The sequence below is a fragment of the Camellia sinensis genome, chromosome 9, assembly GCF_055761805.1.
Source record: "Camellia sinensis isolate YWXY chromosome 9, ASM5576180v1, whole genome shotgun sequence".
In the NCBI taxonomy this organism is placed as follows: Eukaryota; Viridiplantae; Streptophyta; class Magnoliopsida; order Ericales; family Theaceae; genus Camellia; species Camellia sinensis.
The window spans coordinates 70,348,648-70,368,653 of record NC_138969.1 but is presented as its reverse complement, the minus strand read 5'-3'; positions in this window follow the sequence as shown (position 1 = coordinate 70,368,653).

Below are 20,006 nucleotides of genomic sequence, written 5' to 3'. Positions count from 1 at the left end.
GAAGGCCTTATCGGCGGCCGAATCTGAAATTGATTGATGTTTGTGACCATTGGAATTTATATGATTTTATGGCATATTTATCTAAAATGTGATTTAGTATGACTAAATTAGATTAACTAGTGGTAAATTACAAGAGTTGGACTTATTTACTATTCTACCACTTAGTGGCCCACTATATGGACCATCTTTGAACCATATTACACTTCATTCAAAACATTTCCTCGGCTCATTTTGAGAGCATAACCGAACTAGAGAGAGAGAGAGAGAGAAAGAGGAGATAACTTGATTTCATTGTGAATTGGCTTAGAGAACTTGAAGATTTGAAGTGTAGATTGCCCATTTGAGCTTCCTTTCTTGAACTACAAGACCTAAGGTAGTGTAATCACCCTCTTGTTATGAATTGAGCTAGTTCTTGCATGTTCCATGTTAATTGAAGAGTTGAGTCAAGAATTGGCCTCTTAATGTTGAATTGAAGCTTAAGGCTTGCATGCATGTATGTATTTTGAAGTTTAGAGGTTGTAGTTCATAATTCCTCACATGCATGTTCATATTAATGTCAAAGTGCATGATTTCATCTTGTTTTAAGAAGAATTGGCTCTTTGAGCAAGTGTTTGAAGTGTTGAGGTTGATTGAATTCATGGTTATTGCATGTCCATCATGTTCTTGAAACTTGGTTTGAAATCATGTTTAATTGAACTACCTTTGGGCTTTGATTTCTCAAATCGATCTTTGAAACATGTTATATTATGAGTTTTGAAGTGTTTTTCAGAAAATTAGCCCAAAAGGATCGAATTTGATGCATTGAAACTTGATTTGAGCATTGGAGTTCAACTCTGGATTTTCCAGATTTTGGTCTCCCGCTCGAGCGGGGAAAGTGGCGCTCGAGCGGGGAATTCGAGCTCCCAGCATCTTGCACTGTTTTACAGTCCACTCGAGCGGAGTAATGTACGCTTGAGCGGAGACCTTTGTCAGCATGTCCGCTCGAGCGGGGAAATCTACGCTCGAGCGGGACCTCTGATTTTCTGAAAATGTTTTCTGAGTGCATCTTTGCATCCTCATCTCATTCTAGGCATTCTTAGGCCTAGTTTAAGACATCTTAATGAGGATATAGATGTATAACACACCAAGGCAAATTAGGGGTTAAGTTATTATCTTTCCTAACTGTGTAGCTTAGTGTGTGTTCGATCTGTTGACTGTGTAGGGTTGACTTTCGAGGAGACGCTCTAGCTTACTATAGCCCAGAACTCTGTGAATAACATTTGTGTAAAGATATGTTCAAACTGATTATCTTCTGAACAATTAAACTGAACTGTTTCTGAACGGTATTGTTAACTGAATGAATGAATGTACGACCTATATTCTGAACTGTATTGTGGCATCCTTAGCAACTACTGTTATTGACAACTACTGTTACAGAGATCTCTGTCGGTTCCCATGTTGGAACCACTACTGTTTACTGATATGATGGCCATCATTCACTGTTTGGTCTATTAAGACCTGGTCTGTTAAGACCTACTGTACTGTTTAGCTATTGGATGTACCACATATAATCGTCATAATCTGTGAAACTTGGAGCAAAGTGCTGCATGGAACTAAGTGCTACAGAGTGAGCCACCTCTAGAGTCTGTGCGAGACACCTCTTGAATCCATAAGAACTGTACTGTTTTTCTGAAATGCTACTGTACTGTTACTGTTACTGTTACTGTTACTGTTACTGTACTGCTACTGTACTGCTACTGTACTGTTACTGTTACTGTTATTGTTACTGTTACTGTACTGCTACTGTACAGCTACTGTGCTGTTACTGTTACTGTTACTGTTACTGTTACTGTACTGCTACTGTACTGTTACTATATTGTTACCGTTACTGCTACTGTACTGACACTGCTACTAGTACTGCTAACGGATGTGCCACGTACGATTACTATGATTTCTAAATGACTGTTACAGCATCAAATATGAGCCACAAACTGACTGACCAATATACTGAATCGATGAACTGTTTTAAATATTGAAAAGACATTCATCCTAAACCTCTTTACGTATTATGTTATTCACTGGGCTTTAGCTCACTGCTCATATATATATGTAGGTGTTCAGGCACCGGACCGCTGCTAGGAGCGTCAGGCAAGCTTTTGTTTTGTCAGCCAACCACTGTGCCTCACTGTGAGGTTCCAAGCCGTTCAAGCTTTGGCTTTGGGGTGTTTTAATATTCCCCATCTGTCCCTGTAACTGTTTTGTTTACTGTCTAGACTGTTACTGTACTGTTTATTAGGGATTAGATCCCAGTTCTGAATGACTGTACATGTATGTGTAGACTGTCACAGCTCATTGGACATTGTTTATTTACTGTTTTGGCTTCCGCCAGGCCCTGTACTCTGTTTTACTGTATTACTGTTAAGCAGGCCTTCGGTAATCTCGGATTACTGGCCGGTTACGGTGCTAAACCCATAGGGCCGGGTTTAGGTCGTGACACCTAAACTCGGGTATGACTGGCTGTGGCCCACAGGGCCTTTGCCCAAGGCATACGTAAGCCTAAACACGAATCCATAATCACATTGAATAACTATACAATAGTCTAGTAATAGATAACCAAAACTCAATCCAGTGACATGCCACAAATATAAACAGCATAACCAACTGTAATCAATACCATCCAAACTTATGGGATATACACAACCCACATATTAAAATGATCCTAAATAAACCTCAATAAAAATAATAAGAAGTATACACTAACTTGACATAGCAATCTAAAACAAAATAAATGTATGTCCTAGAGGTCCATGCAATTGAGTCCCCGCTACGCCACGAGTCCATTCCAAGTCTTTCTAACACCTAGAAATGATAAACAACTAAATCAGCTGATAGCTCAGTGAATAGCAACCGGGATGGTAAATACAGTTTTGAAAATATGGTTCAATTCCAAAATAAGATATATTTATCACAGAAACTAGATTGGCATATGGTTTTGATAAACATAATTTGATTCGAAAAGAAGGTTCCACAGGTCAACAGTTAAAATACTTATGTCTCTCAAGAACATGATAAATGACATTTTTCACTTAAAATAGATTACAACATGAACACCAATAATTTTCTGAGTACCAAGAATAACAAGTAACATGCCATGAAGTTCTCAAGGCAATAAGCCCGTTGAATCCAATATCGAACCAAGAGTCATCCTCGGGGTAGCAACCCGGGTCTTTTCTCTAAGACGATCCAATTGAAGGTCACCTATCCCAACCCAGGTCTTTTCCTTACAATCGTTGAGCACTATAGTCATCACGGCCCAACCCGGATCTTTTCTCTAGTGGCCAGAGTCACCACACACAGTGGAATAATTTCCCTGGACTAAATATACAGATGGTCCCGATAATCAATACAATACAGTTTCGCAAAACATGGTAGTTCACCATTATAAATATTAGACCATAACAAATAGTTTACAATATGCCAAGTTTACATATGTTTTAGAAATAATTTAATTTCATTGATAATATAATAATTTATCAAAACAGTTTAGTCTTGAAACAACAATTTAATTTTCCAACAGTTCAGGGTAGGGAAACATTTATCAAAAAAACATATAGCATGCAACTACTCACCTGAAAACAGAATAATGTAATCCTCGAATAGAGTATAAAAGTCCAACTAGTGCCCTGAACCAAGTATGAAAACTATACGTCACTACTAATTTAAAAATACTAAAGAATAAGAAACTAAGTACCCCAAACTAAAACGCACTAACACGGCTCAACCCAACTCACCGTTACTCTTAAATATAACCTAAACTCCTGTTCTTCAAGGTCTAAAATCACCCAAGACATGGGTTCAAATCGAAACTTAATTAAAAGTAACCTTAAAATAAAATAGAATTTTAAACAAACTTTCTCAATCTATTCGCTAACTTTGAAAATTACAAAACCCACTCTACGTTGTTCGAAAAATTCCAAAACCCTCCAGATCTCAATTAATATATCATAAGTTTCAAATCCAATTGGTTTTACTTGATTTGTTTATCAAAATAATTATTTACAATTAATTATATCCAAACAGGTCGCTTTCTACAACACTTTAAAGAAATTAATGTTTCTCTTAGTATACAGGAGCAATCAACGCAAGGACAAAAATGTAAGAAACTAGACTCGCAACCGGTTCTAATGACACTGATTTGATAATTTTTAGATTTATACCCAAAGAGAATGACACTTCTGAAGTTACTGTTTTACATTAGTTTTCTGGACAGATTTGAACGCACCAGTCAATATAGATTTTGACTCCAAAAAATTATTAGAAAATTCTGATATGCAATTCAATATGTAATTAATCTACTGTAAAAAATTTAGTTCAAAATTCATTTACTATATTTTCTTGATTTTTAAAGTTTATAGCTATATACAGAATTTCATACTCATAAATTGCACCCTCAACTTTATGTACTCATTTAATTCCTCAAACTACATTAAAAAAAAAAAGAAAAAAAAAGAACATGATATTCACAAACTGTCACGACCCCAAACCGCCCCTAGTAGTTTGGTGCCGTGATGGCCAGTAATCCGAGATTATCGAAGGCCAACTTTCAAAATCCACACACAACAGAGTATAAATATATGGGGCTCACAAGTACGGAAGCGATACATACAAATCAGATTAGTCCATAAGAGTTGTGCATAAGTCAAATAAAATAGCAAACATCTTCACATGGGTTACAACTTAATTACAAATGAAGCAAAGTACAAATTACATCTTGATCAAAAGGCTTCTCAAGCTGACGTGTGCAAAATACAAGTATTACAAATCGAGAAGCATAATTTTCAAGACTGCCGACGTAAATACAAGTCAAGCCGACATAATCAAAAATCCAAAACAAGCTCGCGAATCACATCTAGGCGTCATCGCCTTCTTGCTCATCACCTACATATAAATAGAGAGGGTGAGCTTGGATACTCAGTGAATGATATAAATAATAAAGGGTTTGCATGAATAATAGCCGAAGTCTTTTCAAAACAAATACATATCAAAACTTTATGTAACAAGGGATGGACCTCGTCCATCAACAAATCTTTAAAGCTTCAAGGGATGCTTACTAGCATCAACATATTACAAATGATGACATTCCGAGCAAACAAATCATAACTTCGGCATCGAGCACACCCGTTCATAGTCCGTCGGTGGCCGATATCTTAACAAGGGTGCTACTTAGGCTTAACGTCCCCTAGCACGAAAGGACTTACAAGACCCACGCGGTAAACCGTCAGTGGCAAAACAAGACAAAGCAAGGAAGATATCTCAAACAAGGGTGCTATAAAAGTTTAGAGTCCTCTAGCACAAAGGACCTATGTTACAAAGGCCCGTAGCCCTTTAACACGAGAGTACTGCGAAAGTTTAGAGTCCTCCAGCACAAGGGGCTTTCAAAACAAGATGTGCAGTTGCATTATAGTCCCCTGGCACTAAGGACTTTCCAAGGAGGTCATCGAAACAAGATAATGCTTGATACACAAAATAAGGACAATCATTCATGCTTAACAAATACTTTTCAAAACAAAGCAAAGCAAAGCTCATCAAAAAATTGATAACATAGCTTTATTAGAAATACCACTCACATAGCTCTTCAAACGTCGGGGTCAAGGCAAGTCCAAGTCCTACAAACACATGGCAAAGTCTATTGAATGCACTTCTAAAAACAAGTCTTGCATGCATGCAAATGACCTCGGCGTTCTTCAAAACTAAGTCAAATCAAATCAAAACACAATTTCTTATCTCTGGAAAGCATGCTGGGTAACTACCAGGTCTAGGCCGAGGTCCCACACCTCCTTGCCGAGGTGTGGCCTCGATGGCCACATTCAAGGAAATGAAGTCGAGAAAATCTGGGTTTCCCTCTCTTGAAGAACATGACGAACATGAAGAACATGAACATGAGGAAGATGAATGCAAAGATTAAAACTTGCTATTACAAAATCTGAGATTTCACGCTAAGAATCCGAAACCATGGACCTGGGTACCCATATTCAAGGATCTTAAGAGAACAAACCCAAAAACATGGTTCTAGATGCAAACTTTTCGATCAAACGAGGCTTTTCTTCAAGAACACATGAAAACCATTTTCTCTTTCTAAAACCAACTTTAAATCAATGCATGACGTGCAGAATATGTTTGATCGTGCAATGCAGCTAGATGATCAATAAGAACAACAAGAGTAGGTTAAGATTCTAACCTCAAAACTTGAATCTAACGGTTCAAGCTCCAACGATCAAGCTTGGAAGTTCACTCTCTTTTACTCAAAACTTCTCTTTCTCCTTCCTAGAGCCTCTCTCTCTCTAAAAGACAAGATTTGATACAAAATGATATGTTTTCTCGACAGTCACTGACTTAACCCTCTGTTGGGACACGTGCATCGGCTGATTGGCTCTACTAAAAAAGGTGACTGACTTGACAAGACAAGACCATGACAAGGTGTGTTCAACAAGCTAGACGGCAAGAGCACTCCGGCAAGTAACAACATCGGCTAACAACAAGACTCCGGCAAGCAAGGGGCAAGGACATCGGCTTGGAAGGACAACACTTGACTAAGCTATGCCACACCTTGGCCTAGATGTGCCACACCTCGGTCTAGGTCATACCATTCCAGGAACAAAATCACTAAGTGCAAGGACCAAGGATCTAGAACGCCTAGATAATAACATCTCGGCCTAGGCGACGCGCACCTCGGCCTAGATGGCGACATCTCGGCCAATATGCCAGGGTGAAGGTGAAGGTCAACCGAAGGGTTTCCAAGATAGGTCTAAGTATGGAAAGGCTCCAAGGTGTCTAGGCTTAAGATGACCTCGGCAACACACCAGGCAAGAACAAAGCATGCAACAACATTCGAGCAAAACAAGACAAGGTTTGCAAATGCACATAACAAAACAAGATCATACATAAATGTATGCAAGTATGACTAAGTTGGAGTGAGGGTTGTTACATTCTACCCCCCTTAAAAAGTTTGGTCCCCAAACTTGAGTTACCTTGTTCCGAAAACAATTTTGGATGTCGGACTTTCATTTCCTCTTCCATTTCCCATGTAGCATCCTCACCGTAATGCTCCTTCCATTCAACCTTCACCATTGGTATCGACTTACTTCTCAACTGTTTCACCTGCCTATCGACAATCCGTATCGGCTTCTCTTCGTAGCCTAAGTCTTCGTTAATTACAATTCTGAAATAGTCGATCACATGTAGTGGATCTCGAATATACTTCCTCAACATCGAAACATGGAACACATTATGGACTTGGCTCAATCCTGGCGGCAAAGCAAGTCTGTAGGCAGCTAGGTTCACCTTCTCAAGAACTTCAAAAGGCCCGATGTAACGGGGTGCTAACTTACCCTTCTTCCCAAATCTTGTAACTCCCTTCATCGGCAAAATCTTTAGGAACACATGGTCCCCGACTTCAAATTCCAACTCTCTTCTTCTCTGGTCGGCATAACTCTTCTGTCGACTCTGTGCGGTTTTGATTCTTTGCTGAACGAGCTTGATCTTCTCGGTTGTTACTTGAATTAACCTGAGACCAAGCAGATTTGTCTCCTACCTCGGTCTAACATATCGGCGACCTGCACTTCCTTCCATACAACGCTTCATACGGCGCCATGCCAATGCTAGCTCGATAACTGTTGTTGTAGGTAAATTCCACCAATGGAAAATGTACTCCCCAACTTCCTTGGAGGTCCAATACACATAGTTTAAGCATATCTTCAAGTGTCTGAATCGTCTTCTCTGTTTGCCCATCAGTCTGGGGATGAAAAGCTGTGCTAAACCTCAACTCGGCCCCGAAAGCTCTTTGTAGGCTCTGCCAAAATCTGGAAACCAACTTCGGATCTCGGTCTGACACAATTGACATCGGCACTCAATGAAGTCTAGCAATCTCATTCACATATAACAAAGCAAGTTTATCGGCGTTGAATGTGGTCTTAATAGGCAAGAAGTGTGCTAACTTAGTTAGTCTATCCACGATAACCCAAATCGAATCCATACCCTTTTGTGTCTTCGGCAAACCAACCACAAAGTCCATGGAAATGTGCTCCCATTTCCACTCAGGAATCGGTAAAGGATGAAGAAGTTCTGCTAGCCTTTGATGTTCTCCTTTCACTTGTTGACAATACAGACACTGGGACACGAACTCGGCTATTTCTCCTTTCATATTCGGCCACCAAAACGTCTGCTTCACATCCTGATACATCTTGGTGTTCCCTGGGTGAACAACAAACTTGGAACCATGAGCTTCCTGCACAATTTTTCTTTTTAACTCTGGGATGTCGGCCACACATAATCTTCCTTCAAACTTGAGCACTTGATTTTCTATGGTGTACCCTGATCTCGGCTTTGTGATAATCTCATTGGCTACCTTCTTGAAAAATTCATCCTCCATCTGTCTTGTCTTTACTTCCTCAACAATAGTCGGCTCCACTAAGATCGTGGTTAGACATGCCAGATTTCCAACCATCTTTCTGCTCAAAGCGTCGGCTACGGTGTTAGCTTTACCTGGATGATATTGAATTTGCATGTCGTAATCTTTCAACAACTCGAGCCATTTTCTCCGCCTCATATTCAATTCTTTCTGAGTGAACAAGTACTTTAAACTCTTATGATCTGTAAAAACCTGACAAGAAGCTCCATACAAGTAGTGGCGCCAAATCTTTAAAGCGAATACCACGGCTGCTAGTTCTAAATCATGGGTGGGATAGTTCTTTTCATGTGGCTTTAATTGACGAGAGGCATATGCTATGACCTTACCTTTTTGCATTAATACACAACCCAGACCCTTATGCGAAGCATCACTATAAACATGAAACTCTTCATTACCTGATGGTAGTACAAGAACTGGTGCTGCGACTAACTTCGTCTTCAATTCTTGGAAGGCTGCTTCCCTAACCTTAGTCCATTCGTAAGCCGCTCCCTTCGTAGTCAGTTGAGTCAACGGAATTGCAATCCTTGAGAAATCCTTCACGAACTTCCTATAATAACCTGCCAATCCCAGAAAACTACGAACCTCAGACACATTGGTCGGCCTCGTCCAATTCACAACGGCTTCAATTTTACTAGGATCGACCGAGATACCATCTTCATCAATTACATGGCCCAAAAATGAAATAGTGGAAAGCCAAAACTCACACTTGTTAAATTTAGCATACAATTTCCGATCCCTCAAAATCTGTAAGGTAAGTCTCAAATGATCCTCGTGTTCAGCTTTATTCTTAGAGTAGATCAATATATCATCGATGAAGACAACCACAAACTCATCTAGATATGGCTTAAAGACTCTGTTCATCAAATCCATAAATGCTGCAGGGGCATTGGTCACTCCAAAAGGCATTACTAAAAACTCGTAGTGGCCATACCTCGTCCGAAAAGCGGTCTTCTCAACATCCTCGGCTTTAACCTTAAGCTGATGATAACCCAACCTAAGGTCAATTTTGGAAAAGACTCGTGCTCCTTGCAACTGATCAAACAAATCATCTATCCTCGGCAACGGGTACCTATTCTTAATGGTTACCTTATTCAGTTCCCGGTAATCAATATAAAGACGGAGTGTACCATCCTTCTTCTTAACAAACAAGACGGGTGCTCCCCAAGGTGAAGTGCTCGGCCTAATAAAACCCTTATCTAGCAACTCTTGCAGTTGAAGTTTCAATTCCTTAAGCTCGGCGGGGGCCATCCTATAGGGTGTTTTAGAGATGGGCTGGGTTCCCGACATGATGTCAACAGTAAACTCTACCTCTCTATCAACTAAGTGACCCGGCAAATCATTTGGAAAGACGTCGGGGAATTCATTAACAACTGGGATGTCGGTTAACTCAACACTTCCATTCAGATTACTTAGCACACTACACAAATAACCCTGACACCCTTTTTGGATTAACCAATAGGCTTTCATGGATGAGATTAAGTAAGGTGGGGATACTACTCCTTTACCCTGAAACGTGACCTCGGCTAGGTTTGGGGGTTTTAACGTGACACTTTTAGAAACACAATTTATGGATGCGTGATTTGCCACTAACCAATCCATCTCCAATATAACATCAAAATGAGTTATGTCCAATGGCATTAAATCAGTTAACAATTCAACATTCCCAATCAAAACAACACATGCTCGATAGATGGATGCAACATTCATAGATCTCCCAGATGGAGTAGATACAGATAACTCATAATCAAGGGGTTCTAGTTTCCTTGGCAAACTTAGCAGAAATGAATGAATGCGTAGAACCCGAATCAATCAATACATATGCATTTTGAGAGCAAATTGGGAGTATACCTGACACCACTGTCTCAGCATTCTGAGTGTCTCCTGGTACCAGTGCAAAAACTCTGCCTTACCTCATTGGTCCTTTCCCAACGTTACCCTTCTGTACGGAACCCGAGGTATTCTCATCTTTCTTACCATCATCAACCCTTGTTTTTGGACAGTCCCTCACAAAATGACCTATTTCACCACATTCGTAACAAGCTCCAGACACCTGACAACAAGCCCCGAAATGTGGCTTCCCACAACTTGAACATGTCGGCTTAGTTCCACTTTCCTGCCTTGGGTTGCTTGAACTGCCAACATTCGCTTTCTTCTTGTTACCAAATTGTGCTCAGCGATTGTCATAACTCTGTCTGTTCCTCTGGTTCTCTCCCGAACTCTGGTATCTGTTCAAGTTAGCTTCGGCCAAAATGGCTTTGTCCAATACCCCGGCGTAAGTCGGCATGTTGAGCATGTTAACTCGGTCTTGTATCGGTCCACGAAGCCCACTCTCAAACTTCCTAGCCTTCATATATTTATCATTGACCATGTGGGGTGCATACCTCGCCAACTCGGTAAAGGCACGGTCATATTCAGCTACTGTTCTATTACCTTGCGTCAAAGTCTAAAATTCAGTAGCCTTGCGATCTCGAACACTTAAGGGAAAATGCTTGGTGTAAAACAACTCCAAAAATCGGGTCCAGGTCAAGTCTGGATTGCTTTCTCGAGCCATCATCCACCATCTGCGGGCGTCGTCATCTAGTGTAAAAGCTGCTAATGTCACCTTTTGGGTGTCGGTGCTGGGAAAGATCTCGAACAGCTTCTCCATTTCCAAAACCCACGCTTCGGCTTTCATCGGATCTATACCCCCTTGGAATCTCGGTGGCTTCATTTTCTTGAACTCTCTGATCAAAGCTATTGTGTCGTCCCCATATAAGGCTGGCTGTGGGAGCACTTGCGGTACTGGAGGAGGTGGAGGCGGAGACGGAACTGTATTTCGGACGTTTGTCTGCTCGGCCTGAGTCGATGTAGCACTAGCGTACTGCTGTCTTGTCTGCCTTAACTCGCGGGCCAAACCTTCAACTAACCTTTCCAGTCTGTCCAATCTGTCATCGGACTGATCTTGGTCAACTAGAGGTCTACCTCTCCTCATGATGCTATGAGTATACAAAATGTGACTTTAAAACAAAATGAACAAATAAACACGTAGGCAAGTAGCAATTAAGCATGCCGAGACGATGCACACCTTATTCACATAGCAAGCAATATGATGCAATTCTAACATCCTTCTAAGGGAAAAATCCTATGCTCTTTAGGACTCAAAGTGTGTGAATAATGTATACTAAGGGACGCGTGCTCTGATACCATTCTGTCACGACCCCAAACCGCCCCTAGTAGTTTGGTGCCGTGATGGCCAGTAATCCGAAATTATCAAAGGCCAACTTTCAAAATCCACACACAACAGAGTATAAATATATGGGGCTCAAGAGTACGGAAGCGATACATACAAATCAGATTAGTCCATAAGAGTTGTGCATAAGTCAAATGAAATAGCAAACATCTTCACATGGGTTACAACTTAATTACAAATGAAGCAAAGTACAAATTACATCTTGATTAAAAGGCTTCTCAAGCCAACGTGTGCAAAATACAAGTATTACAAATCGAGAAGCATAATTTTCAAGACTACCGACGTAAATACAAATCAAGCCGACATAATCAAAAATCCAAAACAAGCTCGCGAATCACATCTAGGCGTCATCACCTTCTTGCTTATCACCTACATATATATAGAGAGGGTGAGCTTGGATACTCAGTGAATGATATAAATAATAAAGGGTTTGCATGAATAATAGCCGAAGTCTTTTCAAAACAAATACATATCAAAACTTTATATAACAAGAGATGGACCTCGTCCATCAACAAATCTTCAAAGCTTCAAGGGATGCTTACTAGCATCAACATATTACAAATGATGACATTCCGAGCAAACAAATCATAACCTCGGCATCGAGCACACCCGTTCATAGTCCGTCGGTGGCCGATATCTTAACAAGGGTGCTACTTAGGCTTAACGTCCCCTAGCACGAAAGGACTTACAAGACCCACGCGGTAAACCGTCAGTGGCAAAACAAGACAAAGCAAGGAAGATATCTCAAACAAGGGTGCTATAAAAGTTTAGAGTCCTCTAGCACAAAGGACCTATGTTACAAAGGCCCGTAGCCCTTTAACACGAGAGTACTGCGAAAGTTTAGAGTCCTCCAGCACAAGGGACTTTCAAAACAAGATGTGCAGTTGCATTATAGTCCTCTGGCACTAAGGACTTTCCGAGGAGGTCATCAAAACAAGATAATGCTTGATACACAAAATAAGGACAATCATTCATGCTTAACAAATACTTTTCAAAACAAAGCAAAGCAAAGCTCATCAAAAAATTGATAACATAGCTTTATTAGAAATACCACTCACATAGCTCTTCAAACGTCGGGGTCAAGGCAAGTCCAAGTCCTACAAACACATGGCAAAGTCTATTGAATGCACTTCTAAAAACAAGTCTTGCATGCATGCAAATGACCTCGGCGTTCTTCAAAACTAAGTCAAATCAAATCAAAACACAATTTCTTATCTCTGGAAAGCATGCTGGGTAACTACCAGGTCTAGGCCGAGGTCCCACACCTCCTTGCCGAGGTGTGGCCTCGATGGCCACATTCAAGGAAATGAAGTCGGGAAAATCTGGATTTCCCTCTCTTGAAGAACATGACGAACATGAAGAACATGAACATGAGGAAGATGAATGCAAAGATTAAAACTTGCTATTACAAAATCTGAGATTTCACGCTAAGAATCCGAAACCATGGACCTGGGTACCCATATTCAAGGATCTTAAGAGAACAAACCCAAAAACATGGTTCTAGATGCAAACTTTTCGATCAAACGAGGCTTTTCTTCAAGAACACATGAAAACCATTTTCTCTTTCTAAAACCAACTTTAAATCAATGCATGACGTGCAGAATAGGTTTGATCGTGCAATGCAGCTAGATGATCAATAAGAACAACAAGAGTAGGTTAAGATTCTAACCTCAAAACTCGAATCTAACGGTTCAAGCTCCAACGATCAAGCTTGGAAGTTCACTCTCTCTTACTCAAAACTTCTCTTTCTCCTTCCTAGAGCCTCTCTCTCTCTAAAAGACAAGATTTGATACAAAATGATATGTTTTCTCGACAGTCACTGACTTAACCCTCTGTTGGGACACGTGCATCGGCTGATTGGCTCTACTAAAAAAGGTGACTGACTTGACAAGACAAGACCATGACAAGGTGTGTTCAACAAGCTAGACGGCAAGAGCACTCCGGCAAGTAACGACATCGGCTAACAACAAGACTCCGGCAAGCAAGGGGCAAGGACATCGGCTTAGAAGGACAACACTTGACTAAGCTGTGCCACACCTTGGCCTAGATGTGCCACACCTCGGTCTAGGTCATACCATTCCAGGAACAAAATCACTAAGTGCATGGACCAAGGATCTAGAACGCCTAGATAATAACATCTCGACCTAGATGATGCACATCTCGGCCTAGGCGACGCGCACCTCAGCCTAGATGGTGACATCTCGGCCAATATGCCAGGGTGAAGGTGGAGGTCAACCGAAGGGTTTCCAAGATAGTTCTAAGTATGGAAAGGCTCCAAGGTGTCTAGGCTTAAGATGACCTCGACAACACACCAGGTAAGAACAAAGCATGCAAGCAACATTCGAGCAAAACAAGACAAGATTTGCAAATGCACATAACAAAACAAGATCATACATAAATGTATGCAAGTATAACTAAGTTGGAGTGAGGGTTGTTACACAAACAGTGGTTGCCAAGTAGGCCTACGTATCTCATGTTTCACTCACAAGGTCTAACTATTAATCTGATAGATATTCAAGCCACCTAATCAGTATCTTTCATTTATTCTTCTTCCAAAGAATGCACAGAAACATCTATACATAATAAATATATTTACAAAATATTGATTTCTACCTTGGAGATGGAGTTATTCAAGCACCAAACTAGTTCTTCAATTTTCATCCAAAAGCTATGCCTATCTCCTCTCCTCTCTAGACTTCACGGTTGCTAATTCAATATTATGAAAGTTTAGGATTACCCACACACTTCAAATAATCTGACTCCCTTAACCCCCTAGTAAATCTTGCCTCTAAATTGGAAATTTTCACCATAAATTTATTTTAGATTTAAAATTAATTAAAAGACCTTCCAACAATATTTAATTTGTACTTTAGGATTCACTATAAAAATATTTGAGATTGTAAAATTATTATTACTTAATTATTTATTTGATTTGTATATTCGGGTTCTCACACTCGTCGTCGTGGATTTGACATTGGTATTGTGGATTCAACGTTGGGCAAGACAATTTCGATGTGAAAACAATGGTGGAAGAGACACATCGGGCCCAATTCAATTTGTGCGTGGATTCGCTAGGTAATTGAAGGTACACATGTGTAATTTATTTTTGTCATAGTGGATTGTTTTGTAGTTTTGGCCTGTGATTTTTATAATACAATTGGAGGCGCTCCAATTGTGATTTTTTCCACATTAAATTATTGTGTTGATTTGTTATCAATTATTTGATTGGGATTAGTTTCACTATTTAAAATTGAAATATAATTAAGAATTAGTATCCCGGGATTTTAGATTTTTCACCTATAAATCCATTTATCATAAGCGAAGCGAGTTTTATCCAAAATGTGTAATATAACATTATTGTGTGTGTATAAACATGGATGTATTAAAAGTTTAATTTCCAACAAGTCCACAAACTAACAAGGAACTTGCCTGCCTCGTATGTGGATTGGATTAGTCCAGGACAATGAAAGTATCAAAATACACAGTGGACAGCGAAGACAATTGAGTCCATGGATGGATAACTTCAGGTACAGTTTTGGGGTTCCCGCTTGTCTTTCTAGCTATGAGTTGCAAAATCCAATCATCTACACTGGTCCAACGTGCCTTGTTGTTTCTCTCACATTTCAAGATTTTAACTGCAATTTGTCTTAAGCATGCAACATGTACAAACAGTAAATTACAAACGATTGCAGGTTAGCACCAAGATATCATCAGTTTTTGCCTCTAAATCCAAAAGGCTGGCTTGATGAGATGATCAAAATTCAATTCAATTAACTGTTCAATATTTTTTGTGATCTAAACGTGTTCTCAAAACTAATCTGCACCGCTGCATGTGATCGTCAAGTGTTCTGAAATTCAGTTTCCTTCTATCTAATCAATTAGCTGACATATTGAGGCAACCCAAAATAAGAAATTCTTTGAAAGTATATGAGCAAAATCTAGATAATAGATTCAGTTTGATGCTAGGGATGATAGACCAAAAACTAAAAAACAATCCAGCATTCCATAGTAGTAGTTTCTTACAAAATATGGAAAACAATTCTCCACAAAGGGTTGTAAACCATTTGAACATCACTCCATCTATTATCTATAAAACAAGTACATATCAAGCATGATACCATTGAAGAGAACAAAAACACAGTCAACAGTCTGCTTGCCTGCTTAGTTATCATCACTTAACTAGCATTACTTGGCACTGATTGTTAATAGCAACCCATAATGATCACTAGGAAACACAGGCACTTTGTCCACCTTGTTTTTCCCTTTCTTCCAATATGATAAACTTGGTATTGCCTCCATGCCAATCATGTCTATTCTGTTAAAATTAATGCCATATTTACATTAGATACATTGGATACATTGCATGCATTGGATGCATTGAGTTCATACATTCTTTGTATTCATGTATTTTTATGTTCATGTATTTTATATTTATTAAGTACATTGTCTAGATTATATTCATGTACCTAGTTAATTACAAGGTTGTTTAGGTTAATGGATCTTATTCATTAAACTTATGTATAACCTTCTCTATATAAAAGGATGTAAGGCTTTGGGCAAAAGATGTGAATCAATAAGTGAGAAAAATTCAGTAGAAAATATAGTTCATTCTAAAGAGAGTTTTATCAAAAGCTAACATAAGTGGTATCAGAATTAGACATAATGAGCATCTAATATAATAAGAACTCATTCTGAACCAACTTCTATGTAATCACCTGGTCTGTTGAAAAGTCTATTTTGTTCTTCCCATTTGCAACCCATATAAAAAAAAAACAGCAACTCTTGGCAGCTGAAATTATATTTGAAATATGTACTTTCAGCTGATATCAACCTAAGAAACTCTTCACAGACAATTATTTTAACGTTAGCTATTGGAAGCAAAAAGAATCTATATGTATCTTCTCCGTTCCAGATACATGTGATTTCTAATAATAATTGTTAGGCACATGCACTTGTTATTATGTGTGCCTGAACCATTAGATAAAAGTCGTACAACAAACTTGTACTTGGCTCGATAACTAACTGGGCTCAAACTCGGTTTGGCTCGTTAATATTAATGAAATTCGAGTTCAGCTCGGCTCAGCTTGGCTTGGCTTGGCTTGATAAGATTTTTTAAATATTATTTAAATAAAAATATTTATTTATATAATTTAATATATAAATAATATATTTATTTATATAATTTAAATAAAGATAAACGAGCCGAACTTGACGAGCCGAGCTTATTCGAACTCAAACTCGACTCATTTACTAAAATAACCTAATGTTCGAGCTCAACTAAACGAACCGAGCCGAGCTGAACCCTTAACGAACCAAAACAAGCCTGTTCATGAACAATTTGGTTCATTTGCAGCCCTAATTAGCACCCTCAACTTTGGATAGCAATCAAATAACTGAGTTAGCAAGGTACTAACTCCCATAACTTGACATGGTTTCCTTTAGACTTAAACTTCTGCACCAAACATTTACAACAAAAATACGTAACAAGCGCATATAATGCACACACTTTGAAGGGGTGTATACCATATTGTTTCTCATACTAAACTTTATTAAAACTAGTATATGTAAAGATTCTATTATAGTGATTTGGGTTATTTATATCAAAATTCTCTCAACTATTAGCGAATGTCATTTTATTTCTCTCATTTATGAATTCGTATATTTTGACTCCCTCAATTATTGTAACGCCCTCAAACTAATACAAATAATCCAACTCATAAGAGAAATGAATATAACATAATTGGTACACTTTCACATAATAGAATTCATATTACAAAACGGATTACATGCATTATACATTCATAAACGTTCATTCTGAATCTACAGCATGTAATGCAAATTAATAACAACAAATTAAATACCCTACAAGCTTACAATTTTCCAAGATATATCTTGGTTACAATCAAAAGCGAGCTTCGCTCATTACATCTTAAGCCCTTGGCTTCACAAAAATATACAATCAAAACAAGAATCACTTGCTTCCAAAAGTTTCTCAGACGCTATTGCCTTAGTGGAGGCATGCCATCATTGCCTGAAAATGTTATTCCTAAGTAGGATGAGCCACAGCCCAGCAGAAACCATCTAACACAGTAAATGGAATTTAGCAAAGGTATAAGTACATTATGCATATACAACGTCAAAGATAAAGGCATCCACATTTTGTATAGTCTTAAATTACCAAACTCAATCATTAAGCCATTTCCCTTCATTTCATTTAATTACATAAGCCAATTTCATCGTTTCTTAACAACCCAAATGAGATTACAACTCATTAGTTCTAAAACCACATTATCAACATGTAAGCACTTCAAACTTTTCCTTCATGGATATTTCATCCGCGGACAACCGTTAAATGGGACCCATGTATTCTTTTACGGATATTTCATCTGCAGGCAGCCGTCAAACGGGACCCATGTAAACGTAGGCCATACAAGCACTATAATTGTCATTTTACGGATATTTCGTCCGTGGGCTAGGCACTCATGTATAATTTCGAGACTTTCACCCTGGACACTCTGGCCAACTTAATTATAATGGAGTCCATCCCCTTTCTCCTCCCAAACAATCATTCATACATATGCAATGTATTTAATCACAAACTCAAACAATGGAGTACGTCCTCTTTCCACTCTCAAATAACCATACATATACAATGTATATAAATATAGTCATATTTAATGTCAAGCACAAGTGATTAATTTCAATTCACCTAATCTGCATGCAATTTCTACAACAATCATAGCTATCCTCCACCAATAGCCCAATACAGTTATTTCTAAACAGATATAAAATCTCATAACATATAGTTTATTCGAAACTACCAAAGAATGGAGTAACACATAACCAATCCTACCATTCATATCAATACCTTTTTAATTTCACATTTTCAATGTCAATTTCCATTATTTATACAAAATAATAATTTGATTCAATTAGGGCAGATCCCCCCCTTTTCCCCAAACAAAAATCATCAAATCATACACAATACAACATCATTTTCAAACCCCTAAGCATTTGTTTCACCTTCACCCAAAAATCCATCTTTCCATTTTATGCCCAAACCCTAGGTTTGCCTTAAACACCCCCAAATCACATGATTGTTACACAAGATACAAATAACTAAGCTAAATATCATATGAAAGTGTAGAAAAGATCCCTACCTCAAGCTTAGAAGAGAGAGAAGAGATAAAATCCCAAAAGTTGATGGCGACGAAACAACAACTTGCCCCGATCAAAACAAAGCCCTTAACAAGCTCTACACTTAATCTCAAAGGAGCAAGGTGAAGAGATGTTTTCAAGTGAGTAGATCTAAAGATCTTTGAGCAAAAAGTGATTTTGGAGAGGAAGATGGTGACTCACAGTTTGGAGAGGGAAGAAGAGAAGAAAAAGTAAGAAAATGTTATGTGAGGGACCTATTTATAGTGCTAGGTCAAAGTAAAATGAAGTTCCAAAGTCAACTCAAAAGATCAAGTCAAAATCTCCAAAAAGTAGGGCCCAAACCGGACTAAAATTTGGAAAAAGTTTGCAGGTGTTGACCCTTGCAGCAGAGGTGTCGACCCTTCAGACAGAAAAGCAAAGAGTGCAACAGGCAAGGTGTCGACCCTTCCCAGACTCGTGTCGACACCAAATTTCAGCAAGCAACTTCCAGATTCAACAACATACAAGGGTCGACCCTTCCAGATTGGTGTCAACCCTTAAGGCCAACAACAAAAGGCAAGTGTCAACACCACTAAGATTGGTGTCAACTCCTGAACAAGATTTCTAAGTTCCCAAACAACTTTTCAACGTAAACAAGTGTGAACAAATAATCTCAACAAGTTAAAATCGATTTGTACTCCTCCAAAACCAAGATACAACAACACCACCAAAGATTTTCAAAATAAAATAAAGGATTCAAATACACTTCCCAAAAGCTTTGAAGGATACAGGTGCTGCAATTATAAAAATGTATCATTTTTACCTTTTGCAAACCCCCTTTAAAAGGGTGTATTTGTACTATTTTCAGGAACTAAATGAATACATAATCCTAAAAATAAGAAAATAATTGACAAACTATAAATTATTATTGGATGGGCGCATAGACACGTAGGTTGTGTTCGGATAATGGATTTGGGTAAAAATTTAGAAATGAAAATGAAAAATGTAAGAAAAATGCGAATGAAATATAAATAATTTTTTTTTTCTTCATTTTTCTTTTTCTTTCCAAATCATCAACCAAACACAATGATCGTATTTTGAACCTACTAGATATGTCATGGGCCATATTGTCACGACCCAATCTCGGCAAGGCAATCCCCGCCAAGAGGGCGCACTTCAACGCTATAACACTTG